Source organism: Panthera tigris, chromosome E1 (genome assembly GCF_018350195.1).
Source record: "Panthera tigris isolate Pti1 chromosome E1, P.tigris_Pti1_mat1.1, whole genome shotgun sequence".
Lineage (NCBI taxonomy): Eukaryota > Metazoa > Chordata > Mammalia > Carnivora > Felidae > Panthera > Panthera tigris.
Genome location: NC_056673.1, coordinates 1,317,498 through 1,341,646, shown reverse-complemented (window position 1 = coordinate 1,341,646; position 24,149 = coordinate 1,317,498). Strand labels below are relative to the sequence as shown.

The following is a 24,149-nucleotide window of genomic DNA, read 5'->3' as shown; positions in this document are numbered from 1 at the left end:
AGTTGATTTATTTTGAGAGAGAGAGAAAGAGAGAGAGTGCGAGCAGGGGAGGGGCGGAGAGAGAGGAAGAATGAGAATCCCAGGCAGGCTCCTCCCTGCCGGTGCACTCAGAAGTCCCCCTCTCTGAAGTGGGTTTGGACCCGAGAGCTGGATGAGGGCCCCATGGGACAGCAAAGCCTTCGCAAATGAGGTCATAATTCGTGTGATGCCAGGTCCCCAGGAGCCACAGCTGCAGGGAGCCTGGGACAGAGGAACCACCTGCTCTCGGACCCTTGTCCCTAGGTAAGCCCGTAGCAGGGACAGTAGTTCTCGGCCGGTCGGACACAGAGGCTCAGAGACGTCAACATACTTGGCAAAGCCACCCAGCCGGACTGAACTCAGGTTGTCTCCTGCTGAACTTGGTCCCTCCCCTGGCACCCACTCCCCCTTGTCGAGGAGGAAGGTGTATATGGGGAGGGGGGATCCATGCAGAGTGAGCTCTGAGCTCAGCCCAGCCTGAGGATAGTGTCTGTGGTTCCCTCCACCCCCTCTTGGCTCCCATCCCAGGCAAGGATTCCACATGGCTGGGTGCTTTTATAACATTTTTATTTTTCAATTACATGCTCATTGTAACAAACCCAAACAACGCAGACGTGAATGTGGCAGGTGGGGAAAGGCCCCTCCTCCTCCTCCTGGTCTGAGCCCTTTTTCTTTGCTTGCGACACGTGCAGCAGCGGTTGGAGGGGCCAGCTCAGGGGCCAGGCTGCCAGGCTCGGTCCGGGCTCCAGCCCTCGCTAACCTCGCCTCCCTGGGAGATTTACGGGACCTTCCCTTCTTCTTCTGAAACACGGGATGAGGGTGTTCATCTCGTGAGGTTGCCGATTAAATATTTAGCTAAGTGCCTGACAAAAAATTAGTGTTCAATAAATCGTTAGCTAGTTTTCATTACATGTGGCTTTTTGAAATAAAAAATGAGCGAGGCCCCCCGGGTGGCTCAGTCGGTTAAGCGTCCGGCTCTCGGTTTCGGCTCAGGTCGTGATCTCACGGTTTTGAGTTCAAGCCACGCATCGGGCTCCGTGCTGAGCCTGCTTGGGATTCTCTCTCCCCCTCTCTGTGCCCCTGCCTCTCTCACGCTGTGTCTGTCTCTCTCGAAATAAATAACTAAACCTTAATAAAGAATGAGTATTAACACTATACATAGTGTCCAACTTCCTTTTTCAATTTACAGTATGTTGTAGACATCTTTCCAAGTCTGTGCGTATGGTGCTTTTAAAAACGGTCGTGTAGAATTTCAGCTGTGTGGAGGTCCTATAATTTATTCATTCAGATGCGGACAGACGTTTAGATGATTTCCACATTTCCCCCCCTCAAACAACGTGACAACATTGTGCTTTCACAAGATATCAGTTCTAGAGGTGTGATCGGGGGACTTCTGTATATTTGAAGTTTGGTTATATGTTTTCACATTGTTGCCAAATCATGGGGCGAGTTACAGTCTCTCGGATGGTGTAATAACAAAGTCTGCTCACTCAGCCTTGACCGACACTCAATTGATTCACCTGTAACTGCAGATTAAAGGAGCACTCAGCTAACGCTGTGCACGATCGAGATGTTTCTACAGGGGCGCCTGGGTGGCTCAGTCGGTTAAGCATCAGACTTCAGCTCAGGTCACGATCTCGCGGTTTGTGGGTTTGAGCCCCGCGTCGGGCTCTGTGCCGACAGCTCGGAGCCTGGAGCCTGCTTCCGATTCTGGGTCTCCCTCTCTCTCTGCCCCGCTCTCACACGCACTCTCTCTCTCTCTGTTTCTCAAAAATAAATAAGCATTTAAAAAAAATAAAACATTTCCCAGGAAAGAGATCCATTGACTCAGGAGGGAGATGGTCATTCCTTGACCAGGGTCCTCAACTGGACCTTCCTAGAGTGGAGAAGGTTGGGCAGGAAGCATGGTCATTCGGGAGACGTTCACCCTTCGTCGTGTGGCAGGAGACGCCTCATGAGGATGATTTTGGCTGCAAGGTGGACACCATCTGACCCAAACCGGCTTACGCCGCGAGCAAATGGGTCGGCTCACGTGATGTGGAGTCCACTGGCTTCAGGTCTGGCTTTCTGCAGCGGCCCAGGGTGCGTTTCTCCCGCCTTGACCTCATCTGTGCTCTCCTCGTGCTTTGTCTTTGTCTCTAGACCCGCTTTGCTTACGGAGGCAAAAAGAGGAAGCAGTTTCTGGCTTCGCATCCACACGTTGTAAAACCCAGAGGAAGAGAAGGCTTCTGGCAAACGTTTCATAAAGACAGGAAGCTTTATTCTCAGGGTCTTCCAGCAACCCCCCCTCCCTCATATGCTTCAGAGGCTGCAGTTGGGTGACAGTTGGGTGACGTGTCCCTTCCCGAGCAAGTTGATGGCTCGGAGTCCCTGTTGCTGGTTGGGCCCCCCCCCCGCACCCCTCCCCCCATCACCCAGCCCAGGGGCAACGAGGTTGGGAAAGGCCTAGTTGAATTAGAGCCCACCCAGAACACCCCAGTGCCGTGCGGTCGGGAGGGGGTGTTTCCGTTGTAAGAAACCGCCTAAAACATCATCTATTTATTTCGTTCACGATTTGTGGGTCAGTGACTTGGGCTGTGCTCAGCAGGATGGCTGTTGTCTTGGGTCTTTGTCAGCCGATGGGCACGAGGCCCGTCTGTGTTCTTGCGTTGAAGGTGATGGTTCGGGAGAGGCTTGAGTGAAGCAGTGAATGAGGACCGTGCGTTTTGTCCACACCACACGATGGGACCTCCCCTCCTGTTCCCCAGTGGGACCCCCTCCCCCAGCTCTGTCCACAGGAGGGATCCTGGCAGAGGTGACACCCTGGGAATTGTGTGTGCACGTGTCTGTACATGAGCGTGCATGCACCCCCTACGGTGTGTGTGCATGTGTGGGTGCACGTGTCTGCGCCCTGCAATCACACGGGGACCAGGCCCGGATCAGAACCCTCGAAACCCACCCAGGGGCGCCTTCCCGAGCCAGGCTCGGGCACAGAGAGGTAACACGGGGCCCCTGACAGGAACCATTAATTTGCTCTTTTCTCCCTGGGGCTGGAGTAAAATGCAGCTTGTTTTCCAATTTTACACAATGAGAAGAAGTGTATCGATTTTTCCTGCCTTCTGATTGTGCACATTAGAGGCTTATTTCTGAGCAATTGACACCCGTGTCCTTCCTCTTCCTGCACAAACGTGTTTTTCGGGCTGCTTGTTCCTCGGAGACGCGGTCCCGGGCGGAGCCAGGCGATCCTGTTGGTGGGTCTGTGCTCCCCTGCGCGGAGACGATCCCTCAGGGAGCGAGCTCAGCCCCCGGGGGTGGGGGGCGCCTTTCCTGGTTCGTTTCTGCGCCCGTGAACCTGTCCAGAAATTGTGCTGAGAGCCGGTGACGTGCGCACAGAGCCCGGGGGAGGGGAGCGGCGGGGCGGCGGGGGTCCTCGCTTGTGGGACAGTCAGTCCGGGGCTGACACGTGGGCGGGGAGGAGGCGGGAAGGAAGGTGGGGGCTGAGGAAGAGGAGGAGAAGAGGGGGGGCAGGGAGGCGGGCAGGTTTCACGCCACCCTCCCCCACCCTCCCCCGCTCCAGGCGGGAGGTCCTCAGCCGGCCCGGGGTGAGGCAAAAACGCCGGCTGCCTCCCCACTATCCATCCTCCTCTTTGCCCTCACGGAACCCCAACTTTATCCCACGTGTTGGGGACAGAAGTGGTTGGGTAGAGCTTCCGAGAAAGCTGTCCCTTTCCCCTTTTCTCTCTCCTCTGCCTGGTTTCTGCCTGGAACACAGACGTAATGGCTAGATCTCCAGCAGTCATCTTGGGTCTTGAGGATGGAGGCCGTGCTCCCGCGGAGGGTGGGGCGGAAAGACGGAACATCAGCTCCTAATTACCACGGAAAACTTCCCACTGCCTATCTTGGGGCTTCTCTCATATGAGAAAGAAAGACGTTGTCATTTCCAGCTTCCTCCACTAGTTTCTGAAGGCAACTCCGCGTATACGAGGCCGTATAGTCGCAGCTCCTCCCCGCAAGGGCCAGGTGTCTGGGGGCTGGGTGGGCCTCACACAAGTAATCTAACCAATCTTTTATTTTTTTAAATGTATTATTATTGTTTTTAATGTTTATTTATTTTTGAGAGACACAGAGAGACAGAGCAGAGGGAGGGGCAGAGAGAGAGGGAGACACAGAATCTGAAACGGGCTCCGGGCTCTGAGCTGTGAGCACAGAGCCCGACGCGGGGCCCGAATCCACGGACCGTGAGATCATGACCTCAGCCGCAGTCGGACGCCTCACCGACGGAGAGCCCCCCAGGCGCCCCTCAACCAATCTTCTAAAATTCCATCACCGCCACCCGAGTACGCCCTGGGATTTCCAGCTGGATCCGAGGTGAGAGCAGCACATCATAACGTTGCACCCACTTGCTCTTAATTTAGGGCTTGTGGGCACCTCCCGAAAGTGGGGGTCGTGAGGTGAGCCGAGGGAGAAATACAGGGTCACGAGGCCGACGCCAGGGCCCAGGTCCCCAAGGACGTTTCCCCAGAGACTCCCCCAGCGCGCGTGTCCAGAGGGGACCGTCCCGGGCTGAGACGCCAGCAGGGCCCTCCCAGGCCGGTAGCACCTGTTTGCCCGGACCCACCGTCAGGGCCACATTGGTTCTGAACGGCGGGGGGCTGTGCCCTGACGTTCGCTATTTTGCGTGTCTCGCTTGCCTGGCGAGAGCCTTTCACACCCGACAGCCTCCTCCCTCGATGAGGTGCCACATCACCCCGGGCCCACCCCAGGACCTTGGCGCGCGCCAGAGTTCGCCGTATGCTCGCAGAAGTGAGTTATTCTACGCTGTGTGTGCGCACTGAGCGGCCGCAGAGGCCCTCGCTCCCGTGAATAATTCCGGCTCTTTCTGTTGCTTTCCTGGGTGTCCTGCTTGGTTGTCCTTTGATCAGTACAGACACGCTTCGAGTGGGAATTAATGATATCCCCCTGTTAGCCACCTTCCTCTCTGTGGTGCTAAAAATGATGAACCCGTTTTTTCCAAACACAGACCACAACGTCCTGTAACGATGTGGCGTTTTTCACGTGGCTCTTGGCCTCCCGACATGGTGCCAGCCCCTGGGCCTTTGCACATCCGCTCCCTCCCTAGCAGCTACCTGGGCACAGCATTGCTAGCGGCTCTGGGCCTCCCCTCCGTGGCGCCTGGCTTCCCCCGTGCTCAGACCGTGACCTCCCCGCTTTGGGCTGGTCACCGGAGCTCTCAACCATCCGGAGCCTGGCCAGGGGTGGGTCCAGAGGCCCCTACTGCCTGTTTCCCTCCCAGGGGAAGGTCTGTCCCTCCCAGTCCGGAGCTGTCCCCTCACTCAGGAGCAGGGCGGCCCCGGGCACTGTTCCCCAGGAGACAGTGAAGGCTGGAAACTTCCTGCATCTGTGAGAGCTCAGGGCATTCCTGGAGCCGTCCCATCTGGGAGGCACACGTGTCCCCTCCTCTCCGACAACAAGGACAGCACACATCAGCCACTTCTTTTAAAAATCGTTCAATTTATGTTTACGTATTTTATTTTATTAAAAAAATTTTTAAATGTTTATTTTTTTTTTTTGTGAGAGAGAGAGACAGACCATGAGTGGGGGATGGGCAGAGAGAGAGGGAGACACAGAATCCAAAGCAGGCTCCAGGCTCTGAGCTGTCAGCACAGAGCCCGACGTGGGGCTCGAACTCACGAACTGTGAGATCATGACCTGAGCCGAAGTCGGACGCTCAACCGACTGAGCCCCCCCGGGCACCCCTCTCCCTCTCTCTTTAAGAGGATCATTAGGGTTTTTTTCTGGCTCAGACGCTGTCCCGCTGTGGCCTGGGTCGTCCTGGGTACGAACTTGAAGGCAAATCATTAGCTGAGCCGGTCCTGGAAGGACAGGCAAGGAGGACAGGGCGTGAGGCTGAAAGACGGGTTGATGCCCGGGGCATTGCTTCTGGAGACATCGTTTATTTATTGGGGAGTCCGTGTGAAATCACGGGCTGTCACACAGGCGAGGAGGGGACCTCAGCTTCCCGGAGGTCCTCGGGAACCAAACGTGTCATTGGACATCGGTGGGGGGAAATTGAAAGTGAAGGGTCTGCTGTTTCCGCGTCTCTGATGCCCTCCGGTTCCTGATCGGCCCCCTCCGGGGTCCTGCACAATTTGTAGGACTACATGCTTCATTTCCGGATGTGACCGTCACAGTCCTCTCGCCGAACCCCACCCTGAGGAGCAGCGGGGAAGAGGGTTTGGGGGCTTTGCGCAGGGTGACTATTCGCCGTTTCCTGGGCCATCATGAGCCGAGTCCCCCGGCGGACCCCCAGTGTCTGCCCCTGCGGGCTCCCGGACCCAGGGTGGGCTCCCTGGTCATCTGGGACTCGCTCCTTCTCGCCCTGGGAGCCCTGTGACTCCAGCCTTGATCTGCACAGCACAGCCCCCACCCCTGGCCTTGTCCCTTCCTGCCTGACCAACGTGTCAGCCTTCCTGGGGGGCTCCTTGCCTCCAGGCCACCAGCTGGGGCCACGTTTCCAAGACACAAGTCTGGCCCTGTCTCTCTCTTTCTTAAAATGCTCCTGTGGGTCCCCGCTGCCCACACGGTAAATGTGAGCTCTTGGTTGTGGCACAGAAGGGCCTGGAGTTTCTTTTCCGTTGCCCTGGTAATGACTTTCCCCCCCTCCGCCACCCCAGCCCTGCAGAGGGGTCTCCTGGCTCTGCCCGGGGCCGTGACCGGGGCGAGGGAACACCGGGCTGCATGCAAAATCTAAGAGGTGCCTCCAAACCCAGGGACCAAGGTAGACAATATTTTAAAACACCAAGGGCGCCTGGGTGGCTCAGTCGGCTGAGCGTCCTGCTCTTGGTGTCGGCTCAGGTCGTGATCTCACGGCTTCGTGAGTTCGAGCCCCGCGTCAGGCTCTGTGCTGACAGCGCGGAGCCTGCTTGGGATTCTCTCTCTCCCTCTCTCCCTCTCTCTCTCCGCCCCTCCTCCGCTCGTGTGCACGCCAGCTCTCTTTCAAAATAAATAAACTTAAAAAAAAAATAAAAACGAATGCAAACAAAAAGTTCACAGCGAACAAGAACGTTAGCGTTTTACGTATTTTGGGATCTACCGATTCTCGTGCCGATTTTCTGAGCCGGAAAACGCGAGATCGTGCACGTGTGGTTTGATGTGTTTTTGTCCCCAAAGCGTTCGCTTAAATATTGAAAAATAAAGGAGCAGGTGTATTAACACTCGTGGTATTATTTAAAGTTTAAATATTTTATTTTTACTCAAACCAGAGTTTATTATAATTTCACTTTCTGGCTGTCGTGGAAGAGGGTGTATCAGGGACATTCCCCAAACCTGGGGGAGGGAAAGGAGATTTATTTTAAATGTTTATTTATTTTTCAGAGGGGGAGGGAGAGAGAGGGGCAGAGAGGGAGACACAGAATCGGAAGCAGGCTCCAGGCTCCGAGCTGTCAGCACAGAGCCCGACATGGGGCTCGAACCCGCGAGCCGTGAGATCATGACCTGAGCCAAAGTCGGGACACTTAACCGACTGAGCCCCCCAGGCGCCCCAGGAAGGCAGATTTTGTGTCAGCCTCCCTGCACTCACTGGGCATGGGCACAATGACGTCCTTCCTCCCCGGGGACACCCCTGTCTGGTCCATGCAGTCTGGGGGCAGAGGTTCTCAAACTGGGCCTCCCGGTCCACACCGGGGTCACCCCCCATCGTCGACTGGTCCAGAGCGAGCACCCCCTTCTCTGCCTCCTTCGACTCCTGCTTCCCTCCAGCACCTTCCTGACCGCACAGCTCTGTCCACCCGCATTTATCCTCTGTCTCCACTGCTGGCCTGTGAGCGGCCCGAGGGCGGTAACCACAGTGCACCTGCGGGAAACCGAGGCTTCACCGGTAAGGGGCTGTGACGACCCGGGCCCGGCTGCGGGCTCGCTCTGCCGCGAAGGAGGCGGAAGACGAGGTTTCTGCCGCTCGGAGGTCAGCAAGCATAGGCTTCCAGGAGGGATGGTGACCCCGGCTCCAGGCCAGGCTGGAATTCAGTCCCCCAGTGGGCGGGCGAGGGGGGCGTAGGGGCCAGGGAGGTCCCGCCATTCTGCAAAGGCCCTTGGAGTTTCTTGGATGCTGAGGCCAGCTGGTCTGGGGGTGGCCACACCCAGGCAGCTCCTGGGTATGGCCAGAGCCCTCCTTCTGGGCATCGTGACGGCCAACGACAGGGGCATCCACTGATTCTCCCGCCAGCCTCCTTCCAGGACCTCCGGGGCCGCCGTGCCCCCTCCTTCCCTGTATCAGGCAGGTTCCAACAGAGAAGCAGAAGGCGTGTGCGCTCTACCGCGAGGAACCCGTGTGTGCTCTTCCCCGGGCCGAAGCGGGTGTGCGCGGGTCGACTTTCTTCTTCCTCAGGAAAGCCTCAGTCCTGCTCTGAAGGCCCTTCACCTGATTGAATCAGGCCCACCCAGAGGATCCACAATAATTTTTTTTTTAAGTTTATTTATTTATTGAGAGAGCACAAGCCAGGGAGGGAAGAGAGAGAGAGAGAGAGAGAGAGAGAGTCCCAAGCAGGCTCCGCTGTCAGCATGGAGCTGGATGCAGGACTCAAACCCAGGAACCATGAGATCATGACCTGAGCTGAAACCGAGTTGGATGCTTAACCGATTGAGGCACCTCGGCGCCCCCAGAATAATCTTTTTTATTTAAAGTCAACGGATTAGGGGCACCTGGGTGGCTCAGTCGGTTGAGCGTCTGACTTCGGCTCAGGTCGTGATCTCTCGGTTCGTGGGTTCGAGCCCCGCGTCGGGCTCTGTGCTGACAGCTCGGAGCCTGGGGCCTGCTTCAGATTCTGTGTCTCCCTCTCTCTCTGTCCCTCCCCCGTTCATGCTCTGTCTCTCTCTGTCTCAAAAATAAATAAAATGTTAAAAAAAATTAAGTCAATGGATTAGAGAGGAAATACATAAATAAGTAAACCAGAAGCTAAAAAGCTTGTTAAGGCAGCACTTGCCCCTCCGCGTTGGGGCGTTGAATCCTCAGTGTTCGAACCACCCCGATGAGCCCCGGGACGCTGTCTCCTTCCGTCTGGGCTGTCACAACAAAGTGTCATAGATTGGGTGGCTTACAGATGGCAGAAATGTACCTGTGACAGTTCTGGAAGCCGGAGGTCGGAGATCAGGGTGCAGGCACGGCGGGGGGGGGGGCGGGGGGATGTCTGGTGGGCACCCTCGTCCTGGGCTTCTGGCGGCCAGCGTCTCACGACGTCACCTTGCGGAAAGGGGGTGGGATCGCTCCTCGCTCGGGGACCCTTTCACGTGGGTGAAAATCATGAGACCCCACCTCGTGCCCTATGCACCTCCAAGGGCCCCCCTCACCCCATCACCCTGGGGCCGGGATCTCCACGGACGGATCTGAGCCGCAAGGAGCCCGTGGCAACTCTGAACTCCCAGACGGACGGTCAGACGTCCGCCATCACAAACAACGGACTGCGCGACACCCCCCGAACAGGCAGACATCGCACCGGTGGCTGGTCCTTTCACAGCGACTTACGTCTGCATTTCTGGGGGACACAGAACAGGCCTGACCGTCCAGGAGACCATGCTTTCCTTGCCAGTCACAGAGTCCACGCTGTGAGGGCGAAACCAATTGCAAGAAGAAAGAGAAGGCGTCAAAGAGGGAGCCAGGCCCTTGCGGCGTGTACGGTGTAGAAGCCAGACGGGGGAAGCCAAGAAAACGTGCTCAGACGCCTTGGGAACATTTATCCCTTCTGTCGGGGCCTCTGCACGGGAATCTGTCCACCGGCTTTCACTTTAACATTTACTGTTCTTTTCAAGGCCTTCGACACACGCGTAGAGGAAAGCCGAGACTCCTGATCAAGAATGAATTGGGGCGGGGCGCCTGGGTGGCTCAGTCGGTTGAGCGTCCGACTTTGGCTCAGGTCACGATCTCGTGGTTCGTGGGTTCGAGCCCCACGTTGGGCTCTGTGCGGACAGCTCGGAGCCTGGAGCCTGTCTCGGATTCTGTGTCTCCCTCTCTCTCTGACCCTCCCCCGTTCATGCTCTGTCTCTCTCTGTCTCAAAAATAAAATAAACGTTAAAAAAAAAAAAAGAATGAATTGGGGCCAAACAGAGGCTGTAAGGCAGTTGCCACGGCCCTTTGGAAAATCCGTTCTTATTAATAACACAGAGCTTTGCTCCCCCAGCTCCTCCCACCGAGCCCGCGTGGGAAGGCGGCCTCTCCCCGGTGGGGATGTGTGGTTGTACCCCACCCCTACCTTTGCCTGATGGTTCCGCTCTCGCCGGCGGGGCTGTGGCAAGTTGGGGGCCGCGGGATGGAGGAGGTTCGGGTGGGGTTAGGCGGGCACCCCAGGCTGATGCCCTGTGTGCCTCTGTGGGAGCCAACTGTCCCGCGACACGGGCCCACCTGCTGTCACCCCCAACCTGTGCCCGACACCGCCTTGCACTTCCAGCCGCAGACCCAGCTCTCCGAGGGGGACTCTGTGGCCCGGGGACCCCCTCCCTCGCTCCTTCCACCTCTCAGACTTTGAAACACCAGGGGGTCCAGGGCTCTGCCCGGTGTCTCTCTTCTTCCCTCAGCTGTGCTCCCGCCCTCGGTGGCCTCACCCTTTGTCGGGTCCTGAGGTGCCACTTACGCCCACATTTGTCCCTCCCAGCTCAGATCCCTCCCCCGATCTTGGGTCTTGGGGTGAACAAGCAAGCGGGGCTTGGGGGCGGGGAATTCAGTCTGTTGTGTTGATCTTTCCAAAGAGCCAAAGGTAGCACCTTGTATCTCCCCGGGACGTCTGACCGCTCGCATCTTACGACGTGGGCTCCACGCTGTTCCCACGCGGAACCACATCCTGTCCCCCGGAACCCGGCAGACCTGGGTGACGGTCCTGACCGATGCGGTGGGCGTGGCCGGAGACGTGCCGTGGGATTTCTGAGGCTTGACCGTCCATCCCTGTGCCGTGGGCTCGGCCCGGCTCTCCTGAGATGCTTTTGCAAGCCAGCCACGGCGCCGAGAGGGAGGCCATGTGGCGAGGCCGTGTGGAGGGCCACACGGGGGGCTCTGGCCAGCAGCCCAGCCGAGGTCCAGCCAGCAGCCAGCTTCAAGCACCGGGGCCCGTGAATGAAGACGCCCACAGGGCATTCTAGCCTCAGCCATCGCGAGAGCCGCAGCCGACGCGCCTTCCTGGCTGAGGCCCCCGCAGGGAGAAAGGAGACAGACGGTCCCCGCTGGGCCCCCTGCAAGCTCTGACCCACGGAGTCCACGGGGCTTTGTTACGCGGGGCAGCCGGTCTGCGGTGGGTCCGTGGCTACCCTCCCACCTCTCCTCCTCAGCTTCTGTTCCTGGTTTACTTCAGATGCCATCTCCCTGTGTGTCCCTCCAGCGACCCCCTTCCCGCTCCTCCCGCCCCTCACTCAGGCCGATCGGAGCCCGACTCGGATGCCAGGCCCGTCCCCTGCCCGTGTGCATCCGCTCTCACAGCTCTGCTTGTCGGGCCGGGATTTTTCTTAACCTCTCAGCCTGGAGAACTTCTGGCCCTCGGGTCACTAATCCCTCAGCTTCTTCTTTGTAAAGAAGGCTCCGGAAGGCTCTGGACTCATGCCTCTGGAGCGAGGGCAGAGCTGGGCTGTGGCATGGGCTGGAGACCCCGTGTCCGTCTACACGGCAGCTGTCACCCGGGTCCAGATGGGTCTCCCTCTGTCGGGTTGTGGACTCAACACAGCCAGACCTGATTCCCCGTAACAGGCGTGAGGTTATGTAAAGTCTCGGCTTGTTAGGCGAGTTTGCAATCCTGCCCCAATCGATTAGCCACCTCCTTCCAGGGCTCACTCCATGGTGTTTCTAGGGGGCTCTCCAGTGCTGACCGAGGGCTGCGAACCGCTGAGAGCAAGGCTGACCCCGTGCTCACCGTCTCTGGAGCCCAGACTTTGCACGGACTTTGCAGGACGCATCCCGGGCCAGGGAGACCACGGGTTCGTCGGTCCCTGGAAGGAGGGTTCACATGCCGACCTCCACTGCCTCCCCCCAGCGCAGCCACGTGGAGTCCCAGCCGCCTCCTCTCCGGCTAAGTCGCCCGCCCTGCGGTTTCCTCCCGGGAAGCGGCAAATCCACGCTCGCTGGGGACCCCTCTGCCGGAGCCCGACCTCCACAGCCCTTCCGGCTGTGGTGTATAACTCCGCTCCAAGACAGGTGCCTCTGCACACCCCTGGTCTTAGCCGAAGCAGGACCGATTATCGCAACGTCCCCGGAGGACCCACGAAGGGTGTTCCCTCCCACAAGCGCCGAGGACAGGTGGTGTGGCTTGACGTGGGCACGTCATTTGCTGATGGCAAAGCATTATCTTTTCTTTATGAATAATGGCGACATTGGCTGGCTCATCATCTTTTGAGAACCGTAGCCATAGTGACATGTGTTTGGCCTGTTAGCGGGAGATTTTTTTTTTTTCCCTCTCAAAGGCAACAGCTTATTTGACTGTGTTCCTATCCCCCCACCGGGGCAGTATTTGCTGGGTTTGCACCAAAGTCAGAAGAACGGGATTGTCTTTGCTGCCGGTGAGACCCTTGGTGGCTGCCACCGCGGGGGGCGGTGACGTAGCAGCCAGATTCCTTTCGGCCACGAATTGTCCTGTAGAGCAAAAGACACAAGTCTCCGATGGAAGGACTCAGTGACCACAACTTGGGAGGTCGTCTGCCCACGCTTGCCATTTTCCAGAGGAAAGGACTCAGGTTTCAGGAGAAAAAACCCAAATGCAAGGATTCCACATGCGTGCAAGCCCGAGGTGCCCTTGCCCCGCTGTGTGCCCGTGCTGGGGGGCGGGCTGTTACCCCAACTCGGGGCTCGGTTTCTCTTTCTATAACTGGGAGCCCATGGAGGAGGGAGGAGCCGGTGAGATCGGGCAGGGAGATGTGGGCGCCCAGTGTCGGTTGAAGGCAGTGGGGTCGGTCCGCTTGGAGAGGACGGCTGGAGGCTTTCAGGAGAATGATGGCCAATTTTGTCTCCCTTCTCTCTCTCTCTCTCTCTTTTTAAAATTTTTAATGTTTATTTATTTTTGAGAGAGAGGGAGACAGAATGTGAGCAGGGGAGGGGCAGAGAGAGAGAGGGAGACACAGAATCCGAAGCAGGCTCCAGGCTCTGAGCTGTCAGCACAGAGCCCGAAACGGGGCTCGAACCTACGAAACGTAAGATCATGACCTGAGCCAAAGTCAGACGCTCAACCGACTGAGCCACCCAAGCGCCCCTCCCTTCTCACTGATGATGATGCCCATTTCAAATATCTGAGAGGGCATCTAGGGACAGAGGGATTGGACTTGCTCTGTGTGGCCCCAAGGGAAAGAACTGGGTCCCCGTGTGTGGGAGGACACCAAAGGGAGGTGTATTTCGGTCTGTCCGGGGCAGAGCTCTCTCCCTGCCGTTGCTGCCCAGGCAGGGAATGGCCAGTAAGGGCGGTTCTGGTGCCCTGGACCGGGGCCCCCGGGGACGTGACTCTGAGACGTACTTGTGATGCACACATTCATGGGGACGTGTCCTTGTCACCAGGATCTGGGGGGAGGAGCGGGGGAAACCCGGCTGGGCAGACGCAGGAGGTGAGATCAGCCACAACAGAGGCTTCGGCTGACCCCACGGGGAGCCCTGGAGCAGGGGTGCCCATTAGCACCGTCCTGAATGGAGGCTGACCAGTCCCTGGACACAGTTGTCCCAGGGGAGGGGGTTGACCTTGGACAAGTCTGCTCTTCTGCTGAATGGAGGAGAACAGCTCAGCCGAGAGCCTGGGAGTCGGGAGCTGAGAGAAGGAGCCCGAAGGGGGTCCTGGCCGGTGCTGGGGCTGCAGGGACCTCTCATCATGAGACTTCCGATGACCCTTCCACTGCTCATGTTCTATAATAAAATATAGGGTCTACGGAAGACCCCCTTTGGTCCCCATGGGGCCTCCAGACGGAACCCCAAGTGCTGTCTGCTAACTTCTAGCTTCAAGCTCTTGGATCCTGGGCAGCCGCTGACCACTGGCTCCAGAAAGAACAGTTCACCTCTTCCACATTCATGCACATATTAATCAAGTGTCTTCCTCTAGGGGTGAGACTCACACGTGTGGACAGACTTCTGTCCCTGAGGGGGTCACATTCTACTGAAAGAGACAGAAAACAATAAGGGAGATAATCCTGGTAAGGGCACTTGGAAGCGTTGCCCACAGGCACTCCACCAGGGAACCAGTGACACGGGAACAATCCGAGCGCCGTGGGGAAGCTGTGTTTGTGATCATCTGGGGGGACAGAGGTCCAGGCAGGAGGAAAAGCAAGTGCAAAGGTCCTGAGGCAGGAACGGTTTTGGTGTCTTCCAGCAGGCTCGTTTAGCTACGCAGAGCAGGGCAGATGAAGCTGAGCTTTCGGCAGGCCAGCTGCTGCATTGTAGGTCCATCTGGGGACGGAGGAGGCACCTTCGGTGCGTGCAGTTAGACGCCCCTCGCGGCTCCCATGAGAGAAGACCCCAGCTCTGCTGCACAGTGCCGACAGGAGGCTGCCCTGGGATTCCAGCTCATGTGGGTTTTTTCCTCCCCTGAAAAGCTGGCGTGATTGCAGGACCCCCTTGTAGGGGTGTGGTGAGGAACTGAGGTCACGATGCATGGGGTTAGCTTTCATCTGAGCTCTTCAATTCAGAGAGCTGAGGGGCTGGGGCTTCACCTCCGACCTCCGACTCCAGGGGGCACACGTCCTGTCGATCCCAACTCCCAACTGTCGATCCCAACTCCCAACGAGGAAAAGCAAAGCAGAAGCCAATGCAAAAGGAACAAAAAGGAAAAAATTCTATGCAGATCCTTCCCTCTCTCCCCCCACCCCCCCGCCGTCTCAGTCGTTGTCTCTCTCTGTCTCTACCCCTGTCTCTCTCCGTCTCTGTGTATGTCTCTTGGTGGGCCTCTATGTGCTCAGTCCCGCCTGTTTGCCTGTCTGCCCCTCGCTCTGTCTTGTTTTTTCCGCGTTTATTCTTTCCTTCTCGCCCCTCCCCTCCAACCCGCACTCCCCCACCCTCTCTCCCTGCCTCTTTCTCTCCCTTCCTTCCTCTCCCTCTCCCTCCCCCCTCTCTTTTTCTCTCTCCCCCTCCCTCTCCCCCTTCTCTCCCTCTCCCTCCCCCCTCTCTTTTTCTCTCTCCCCCTCCCTCTCCCCCTTCTCTCCCTCTCCCTCCCCCTCTCTCTCTTTTTCTCTCTCCCCCTCCCTCTCCCCCTTCTCTCCCTCCCCGCTCCCCTCCCTTGGGCCCAGAGCCCAGCCAGGCTCCCACAGGCCCAGGGACAGGCCGCTCTCCATGGTGCTGACGAGGACAGCGGCTCCCGGCCTCCGGCCCTCATTAGGGAACAGAGATGGATGGAGGTGGTTTACCTTGCACAGCAATCAGCAGGGACTCTCCGTCTGCTGGGGCAGGGAGACCAGCCTCCCTGGAGCACAGCAGAACCCTTCAGTCGTGACAGCGGCCGCCCCTCTGCCCCTTCCTCCCGAACCCACTCCATCCCGTCTTGGACGTCCCCATGTGGCCTCCCTGGTCTCTGGACTGCAGCAAAGCAGGTTGGAAGCGGATTTATTTCTCCTGCTCTAGTGGCGCATAGCCGCTCCCGGCGAGGGAGCCAGGGGCTGGCCTTCTGGAAACACAGGCGCTCTCTCCATGGAAACCCTTCTCGAGGACAATGGTGGCGAAGAGCCCAGTCACTTTGTCCCTCCGAGAAGCTTTCTCCACTAGCACCTAAAGTGAATTAAGGGACGAGGGCCTGGGGATTATCTTTTCCGATCCCTTTCAGCCGGTGATGGGTGCGGGGGATGGCCCGGGGCTCGAGGGGCTCTGAGCAGGGGAGCCGTGGTCGCAGAGCCCAAGGCAGCCACGCACAGATCTCAGTCCCGGCCCCGTCACTAACTCTGCTCTCCGGCGAAGGATGCGTGGTCCCCATCCGAGGCGGGGGGCAAACGTGTCTGCTTTGCTTCCTCACGAAGGCGTTATGAGGATGTGGCAGAACACAGGATGAGAGGGTTCAGAAACTAAGTGTCGTGCACATTCTAACAAATCTAATTTCTGGAGTGATTTCTAAGGCGGGACCTTACATACATGAACATCCTAATGGTGGTTAGGATGTTATTGTCCCATTTAAGGGACCAGGAGACTGAGGCCCTGAGGACCCACGTGGCTAGTGAGGGGGGAGAGCTGAGAAATAAACCCCGGTCTGTTTCCTGTCTCTTTCTGTACGTCCTCCCTCCACCCCTGTCCTTTCTTGCAGGACAAGCTTCGGCCGGTATCCCCACAGCCCGGTGGTCCCGATGGAGTGTCAGACCCAGGAGGATGGCCGGGTTGGAGTTGGCCAATCCACAGATGTGCGAGAGGCTGACCTTGGAGGCGCCAGGGGGCGGGTGGAGGAAGAAGATTTGGAGTTCCTTCCGGGGGTGGGGGGACCATCTGCTCTGTGCTCGTTTGGATCAACTACCTTCAAAATTTGTGACTTTCGCCAACACTTTTGGGCCACAGGGATTAAGGAGACCAGGCATCTGTTCCTTACCTGTCCAGAGAAAGGACAGTTATGCCCAAAAAAGGTGTTTCTGAGAGTCCAGGAAGGGTCCCTCCTGGCAACAAGGACCCGGCCCCAGGGTTCTGCAAACAGCCGGAGATTCTTTTCTTCCCTCCCACCCACCGGCAGCCTTGGCTTCCAGCCCCAGGCACAGCCACTGACGGACGGCCCTCACCCTCACCTCTGTTTTGAAGACGCCAAATATGATTTTAAAGTCTTGGGTTCATTCGAAACTCCAAGCAAGCTTTTCTGGGATAGACGAAGAAGCTGGGGCCAAGGGGAAGTTACCAGGGAAGACTTGGAAGTGAGTTGAATCGAGTTTCTACAACTGGGATGTTGACCTTCATGGATGTGGATGTGAATTTGGTTATACTTCTTATTTTCAACCAAAAATGTGGTTAACCTGTCCCCAACCCCCACCCGTGCAGCTTGTCATGTTTAAAAAACTTAAAAAAAATTTTTTTTAATGTTTATTTCTGAGACAGAGAGAGACAGAGTGTGAGCGGGGGAGGGGCAGAGAGAGAGGGAGACACAGAATCTGAAGCAGGCTCCAGGCTCCAAGCTGTCAGCACAGAGCCCGATGTGGGGCTCAAACCCACAAACCGTGAGATCATGACCTAAGCCGAAGTCAGTTGCTCAACCGACTGAGCCACCCAGGCGCCCCTAAAAGACTTTTTTTTTTAACGTTTATTCATTTTTTTGAGAGAGACAGAGAGACAGATCCCAAGCAGGGGGGTGGGGGCAGAGAGAGAAAGGGAGACGCAGAATCTGAAGCAGGCTCCAGGTTCCGAGCTGTCAGCCCAGGGCCTGATGCGGGGCTCGAACCTGTGAACCACGAGATCGTGACCTGATGCTTCACCAACTGAGCCACCCAGGCGCCCCTATCACTGTGCCCTTTTATCAGAGTCTAGCCCAAGGCTTTTCACAGAATGCACAGTATGTGAATGAATGAATGAATGAATGAGGGAATAAATGCCAACAACGACAGCTCTCCACTCTGATTAGTTGCTATCAGGATTCATAGCCATGTCCCCACACTTGCTGTGAGACCCCAGTGGTCCACGGGGACCTAACAGGCCTGAGGCCTGGGCTCTACTGCTGGGACAGCCCCTCCGTGCTTGTCTTGGGTCATCCGGTCCTGAATGTCCTGGCTGCTCGAATCGGCTGGGGATCATGGTCCCCTGCATCCTTCCATCCTGTGTCTGCAGGAAGGGTGTGTGCATGTGTGTGGATGTGCGAGTGTGTGTGGGTGCGTCCTTGCACTCTGGGGGAATGGTCAGACCCCCGGAGCTCATGCACAGCCTCCGAAATTCCCTCATTGTCTGTGTGAGTCAGGACTCAGTCACGGCAGTGGAAGCATGTTGAGTTTTACGGACGAAAGCCGTTTATGAGAGGAGATAGACCTTACGCAATTGTGGGAGCCGGGTAAGACCTCCTTGTGACATTGTCGCTTCCGTGTCTGGAGCTGGGTCTGAAGTCATGTTGATCCATTTGAGCCGCCCGGTAGAAAGGACAGCTGGACGTGAACCTGGAGACAGCAAATACAAGCCGGAGGCCAAGAAGACGACGGGAGCCGGCGACATGCCAGAGCTGGCTCGATCCAGCGTGCCAGGGCTTAGTATGGAATTTTCAGGAGAATTATGAAATTCTGAGGCTTAGTATGAAATTTCTGTGATCCGGCGGTTAAACGCAGCCATTATTAAAAATTTAACTATATAAACGTACATGAAGTAAGTTACAGAATAACAAGGGTGAGGCATACTCAGAACTCATCACTTCCTAATTATCTTGCGATGTGTTATTATCACTTACGCTTCTGGGGTTATTTATGTTTCTCCGTGTGGCGGAAATCCTATACAGTATGGCACCACCACGAACCTCTTTCCAACTCCACGTCCGGAGATATCATGGCGGTAGCTTTAAATTAGCCCCCGGGTGGGAGTATTTATACCACAGAAATTGGCAAACGCTTAAACCAGGCTTTGAGTTATTACATTGTTGAATGTCTAGGCTTGTTCATAACACAAATGAAACTTAACCTTCCCCCCTCATGTTTATAGCACAATGTAGCAGTAGAAAAACTGGTTACATTGTGCATAAAGGAAATATTCTTCTGGTATCCAGAGGTATTTTTCAATGTAGCGAGGATTTCCCTTTGTCCTACTTGTCACCAGAAGCAGGTACCGCTTAGCAACGCACTGTTGGCCGTGTCTTCTTCTCATGGCCTTCGATGCCCACGGCCCCGTGTGGCAGAGCGGAACACACACCTGGCCCAGGACTTGGGGGGTCAGAGGAAGAGAGGGAGCAGGAGCTGGAGGAGGTAAGCTAGGTGCCCCCGACACCGGCAAGGTGAGTGGGCAGCCGGGGCACTGGGTCTGTGTTCTTTCCCTGACTTCAGAGGACCACGGCTGGTGCTTTATTCTGCCTCCCAAATCTTGTGCCACCCTGAACTTGGAAGCATGTGCGGAAGGGAATTTGGACGAATGTCGTTCCCGCTGAGCCAGGCTGGCAGGGCCCCGCGCCTCCCCCGTCTCTATGACACGGCGTGAGGCTGGGGTGTGAATATCCCTGGGTGTCACAGCTGTGCCTGGACTGGTGGCTCCCGCACTGGGTGTGGTATGATCATGTCCAACCGCCAGGGTCAGGGCTGTGTGGAGCGGGTCCGCCGTGCCCACGGGCTGCCTTCACCGGAAGCTGGGGATGGGCTCTTCTGTAGGAGCAGATGGAATGACCCGCAGTCAAGGGCATCTAAGTAGTCTTTTTGTGGGCACCGTGTGTTAATTGCCACGGCAGGTATGACAAGGTATCTGAGCTGAAGTGGTGAAGGGGCTTGTGGGGAGAAACCATGTAGAATTCCCTGCAGTGTGGAGTCCTGGGTCCCCTGGATGGGCCAGCCGGGGTCCTGGGTCCCCTTGATGGGCCAGCCGGGGTCCTGGGTCCCCTTGATGGGCCAGTCGGGGTCCTGGGTCCCCTTGATGGGCCAGCCGGGCTCCTGGGTCCCCTTGATGGGCCAGCCGGGCTCCTGGGTCCCCTTGATGGCCCAGCCGGGGTCCTGGGTCCCCTTGATGGGCCAGCCGGGGTCCTGGGCCCCTTGATGGGCCAGCTGGGCTCCTGGGTCCCCTTGATGGCCCAGCTGGGTACCATTTGTCAGGGGAGAGACAGAGGACTCATGGAAGCACCTGGATGCCCCGGCCTTGTGAGCAGATTCCCTGAGTCCTCCCAGTGGGCTGGCTTCCCGGCTCTTTGCTGGCACGGCCAAGGCTTTGCCAAGCAGGGGGTGTGAGGCTCAGAGCTGCCAAGGGCCGGGTCTTCATCCGCTTGGCTGCAAGCATCGTCTGACGGGCCAACGTGTGCTCCGCTGTGCGAGCAGGGGGCCGATTGGAAAGGCTTCAGTCAAGCACGACCTTGGCCGGCTGGTTCCCTTGCGGATGTCTGAGCTCGAAGAGCCAGGGCTGGCGAGGCGGTTCCTGGGGAAGGGGTCTTGCATAAGCTGAACGGGGACAGGAAGGACCTGGACGGGCCTCACTTTCCTTGTCGCCCAGTGTGGACGAGAAATTCCCCTGGCACTTCCGGAGGCCCCGCTGTCACACGTCAAGCACTGGTGGCCCTCGCCACGGTCACCAGCACGGCCACGTGAGCCAGTCCGAGCCGGGCTGATGGAGGCACGGGCAGAGGCGCTGTCTGCACCCTGCACCTGCCCGCCGCCCGTGGCCCTGCACCATCTGGCCTCCAGCCTGCGCCAGTCCTCTCATTCTGGGCTTTGTCTTGGGCTCCGGAGATAGTTCCTTTCCCTGGGGGGCTCTGGGCTTGGCGTCTGGTGCCCCCTCTGTGCACGAAGCTGCAGCCTGACGCTCCGGGCCAGGCCGCCAGCTCTCCCAGTCCTGCTCGGCTTTGCCAGCAGAGGACGGCCATCAGGACACAAAGACCTTCCTGACCGTCCCCGTGCTGCTGTCTGACCAGGGTAACCGTCTCATTAGGGCAGAGGCTCGTGTCATACGAGGATGGGGGGAGTTGGGGGCCCTCCAGGAAAGCAGAGAGCGTCCTCTTCCGCAGACAGCTGCTCTGGGCTGCGATTCACCCGCTCCCATCCCTTCTGCCTGGTCTCATGCGCCCTCCTCCCCGTTAAGGGGGGCTCCTGGGTGGCTCAGTCAGTTAAGCCTCCGACTCCAGCTCAGGTCACGATCTCGCCGTTCCCAAGTTCGAGCCCGCGTGGGGCTCTGTGCTGACGGCTCAGAGCCTGGAGCCTGTTTTGGACTCTGTGTCTCCCCCTCTCTCTGCCCTACCCCACTTGTGCAATAAATAAACTTAAAAAAAAATTATATAAAAAGATGCCCAAGGCCACCGGGGGCCCATGCACTCACTCTCTGCTCCGCGTGGGTGCCTTGTGTGGACGGGCCTGAGCCTCCTAAGCACAGCGCTGGGCTGCTCCGGGGTGAGGCTTCTCCAACACTCCTCCCTCCTCGGCCGTGCTCTCCGAGGTCCCGGAGCCTGGGAGGACTACGGGATTCTCGCTGCACAAGGCCCATTGCAATACTTAGCAAAACACCGCCAGCCGCTGAGTCAGAGGAATCGTTCTTAAGTGGCCGAGGTTTTGAGCTCCAAACCTCGAGGCAGAATTCAAGCGATCTGTTGCACCCCGTGGACGGCTCCGTCTTGTCAGACCCAAGGCCATCCTGTCTGTTTTCTCCCTTCGCGCTCAAATCCGAATCTGAAGTCTCGTTGCTACAACGCAAGGAAAAGCCAACGCCAGGGGGAGCAGGTCTGGAGAGGAGAGAAGACAGAGGATTTCCTGGCTGTCCTCCCCCTGCCCTCCCAGGCCTGGGCAGCGGCCCTGGCCCAACTGCATAGACCAAGACACACACACACACACACACACACACCTATATAAGGAGCTGGCTGGCGTGGTTACGGAGGCTGACAGGCCCCACCATCTGCAGGGTGAGTCGGCCGGTTGGAGACCCAGGGAAGCTGGTGGTTTAGTTTCAGAGTCTGAAGACCTGAGACCTGGGGAGAGCCGTGTTTGAGAGCGAGCCCCAGTGCGAGCACAGGCGGGCAGGGGAGTCCTGTCTTCCTGGGGGAGGGTCAGCCTTTGCCGGTACGTTGGCCCCGCTGATCGCATGCGCGGGGGAGGGGGGGGCGGGGGGAGCACCCCCCGACTGAGTCCGCGGACTTGAGCGTCCATCTCATTGGAGACGCCCTCACAGAGGCGCCCAGGAGGATGCCGGAGCGAGTGCTGTGAAAGAGTGTTTGCTGAGCAGAGGCCACTCGGCCAACAGGAGACAGGAAGCTTTCAACCCATCAAATATCCGGTCCGGTCGATGCTCTGAAATCCGGTTAACCGGACGCTGCCTCCGCCCCCAGGAGAGTGAACCTCCTTGCATTTGACGCGGATTCACCCTTCTGGGGAGAGAGGGCAATAGGGAGAGGGTGCTTCTGGCCCTCCGGAACCCACTCTCCATTCATTCTCTGGGCACCTGCCTGCCCGCCGAGACCCTCTCATCCCCAGATCCAGCCCCTGAGCTCCCCCTCCCGCACGCCGTAAAAACCCTCCTGTCGGAGCAAAGCAACCGCCCGTTCCGTTTCCCTCCCACGTCTCGTGGCTCGTGTCTTTATTTAACACCGTCGGCCACGTGTTTGTCGAGGGCGGGGGCCACCGTTGGCGGAGCGGACTGCGTGAGCAGGCGTTGAGCCCGGCGCTCTGTGGGCGCCATTCCCATTCGACCCTCTCACGACGCCTGGAAACAGGTGTCTAATCTGCTCTCGGCGGACGAGGAGACGGATGGACGCTCGGGAGGGTTCAGTGTGACGTTCCCAAGGCCACGCGGCCAGGAGGTGGCTGGAATCGGAGCCCTGAGACAGGCCCGTTTGGAGGAAGGAAGGACTGGGGGCCGCAGACGCGCCCCACCCCGGCTGGGGAAAGAAGCCAGCCCCCTCGCACTTGCCGTGAAGACGCTCCCACCTCCCCCAGCTCAGGGAGGCTGTCAGCCCGTCTTGTCACGTCAGACTGCAGGACGGGAGAGACGTGTGCGTGGGAGGCTCTGAAGCAGGGGATCCCTTAATAGATGAGGCTCCTCTCAGCCCCCAGGCTCGATGTCCCCTCTGGGCGGTGGGGGTGGGGTGGGTAGCATCAGTGCACGAGTGCCGGGCGGCCTCTGCAGGGCTGCGACCAGGGTCTGGAGGGGGAGTCCCGTGCACAATTTCAGGGGCACCCGAAACTCAGCCACCAACATAAATGATCTTGGAATGCGACGTTTGAAAACCAAAGTTAGTGCAAAATACCCATGATGGAAAAGTATGAACACTTAAAATGTTTTTATGTTTATTTTATTTTCGAGAGAGACAGAGAGGGAGGGGCAGAGAGAGAGGGAGACACAGAATCCGAAGCGGGCTCCAGGCTCCGAGCCGTCGGCACGGGGCCCGACGCGGGGCTCGAACCCACGAACCGGGAGATCACGGCCTGAGCCAAAGTCAGATGCTTAACCCCCTGAGCCACCCAGGCGCCCCTTCCTGTTAATTTTTCGAATAAAGTCAAAGGTCACTCACTATTTCTTTCGGAGAAGACCGTAAGACATGACCCACAGAACCCCTGTGTCTTTTGTCTAGACGTTACTAAGCGCTGGTTGGAAAAGTCCGCTCGATGGAGAGTCAGTCCCAAGTCACTGCTTAAGCCCTGTCCCCCTTGTCAGTGGCAGGACCTGGCGGAAAATCACGAGGCTCCAAGCCCACCTCCCCCCACCCTGCCCGGGGGGGGGGCGGGTGTTGGGGCAGATTCTAGGGAGATAATGGAGGTGCAACTCTTTGCAAAATGGGGGGTGCCGTGCACACTGCGGGTAAATCACTAAGGTCCCATCTGTCCAGCGCCGTATTATGTTATTTAATTCTTACCACAACGCCCCGCAGAAGGACTACTTTTGTTATTTTAACGATGCGGCTTAGAGAAGAACCGTGACTTGATGAGGCGGCCGCATGCGTCTCCAACGCACTGCATGGCCGAGATTTGAGGATTTCTCTCCCAAACCATCGCAGACCCTGGAGAGGGGACGTGAGGGATTCCAGGGGGACGTCTGTTCGGATTCGGGGTCCGGGGTTGGGCAGCTTCGGAGGGGTCCTTGCTGCCTAGTGGCACGGGGGCAGATGGCCCGCACGGAGCTGGCGACTGCTGCTGTGACTGAGCCGCGCAAGAATCGCGTGCTCCCCCGCCCCCCCCAACCGCGTCTCCAGGCATCGCTATGGAAACGCAGCCCAAGCCTTCCTCGCCGTGACGGGCCTTTCCTGCGTGTTTTCCCTCCTGGCCTCAAAGCTTACAAATCACTCTTTCCTGTGCGGAGATCAGCTGAGCCTCCTGGGCCCCCGTCTGGGCAGGTGACTGACAGGTCAATTTGGTCCGACAATTGTTGGGGCTGATTTTTCCATTGAACCGTGTTCCTTGTTTTGGCTCTGGTAACCGGGTTTTGAGCTGGCGCCGGGGGGCTGGGGGTGGGGGGATCAGGAAGGTCAGGAGAGGACCCCGGGCGGGCCCCCTCCTTCCCGGGAGGGCTGAGAGGGGAGGGCGAGGTCTGAGGCAAGGCGCTCACACGAGGACGGGAGTCCGTTTTGAGGACGAATCGCAGGGTTCAGGGAGCTGCGTGGCTTTACCCAAGGCCA

General features: G+C 58.0%; 1 non-coding gene across 1 annotated transcript; it reads left to right on the top strand.

Moving 5' to 3' along the window:
- The first annotated feature begins 9,860 nt into the window (after positions 1–9,860).
- Positions 9,861–9,945, top strand: TRNAQ-UUG. Its single transcript has one exon. It is a non-coding gene; the product is annotated as a tRNA-Gln (tRNA).
- Positions 9,946–24,149: the final 14,204 nt, after the last annotated feature.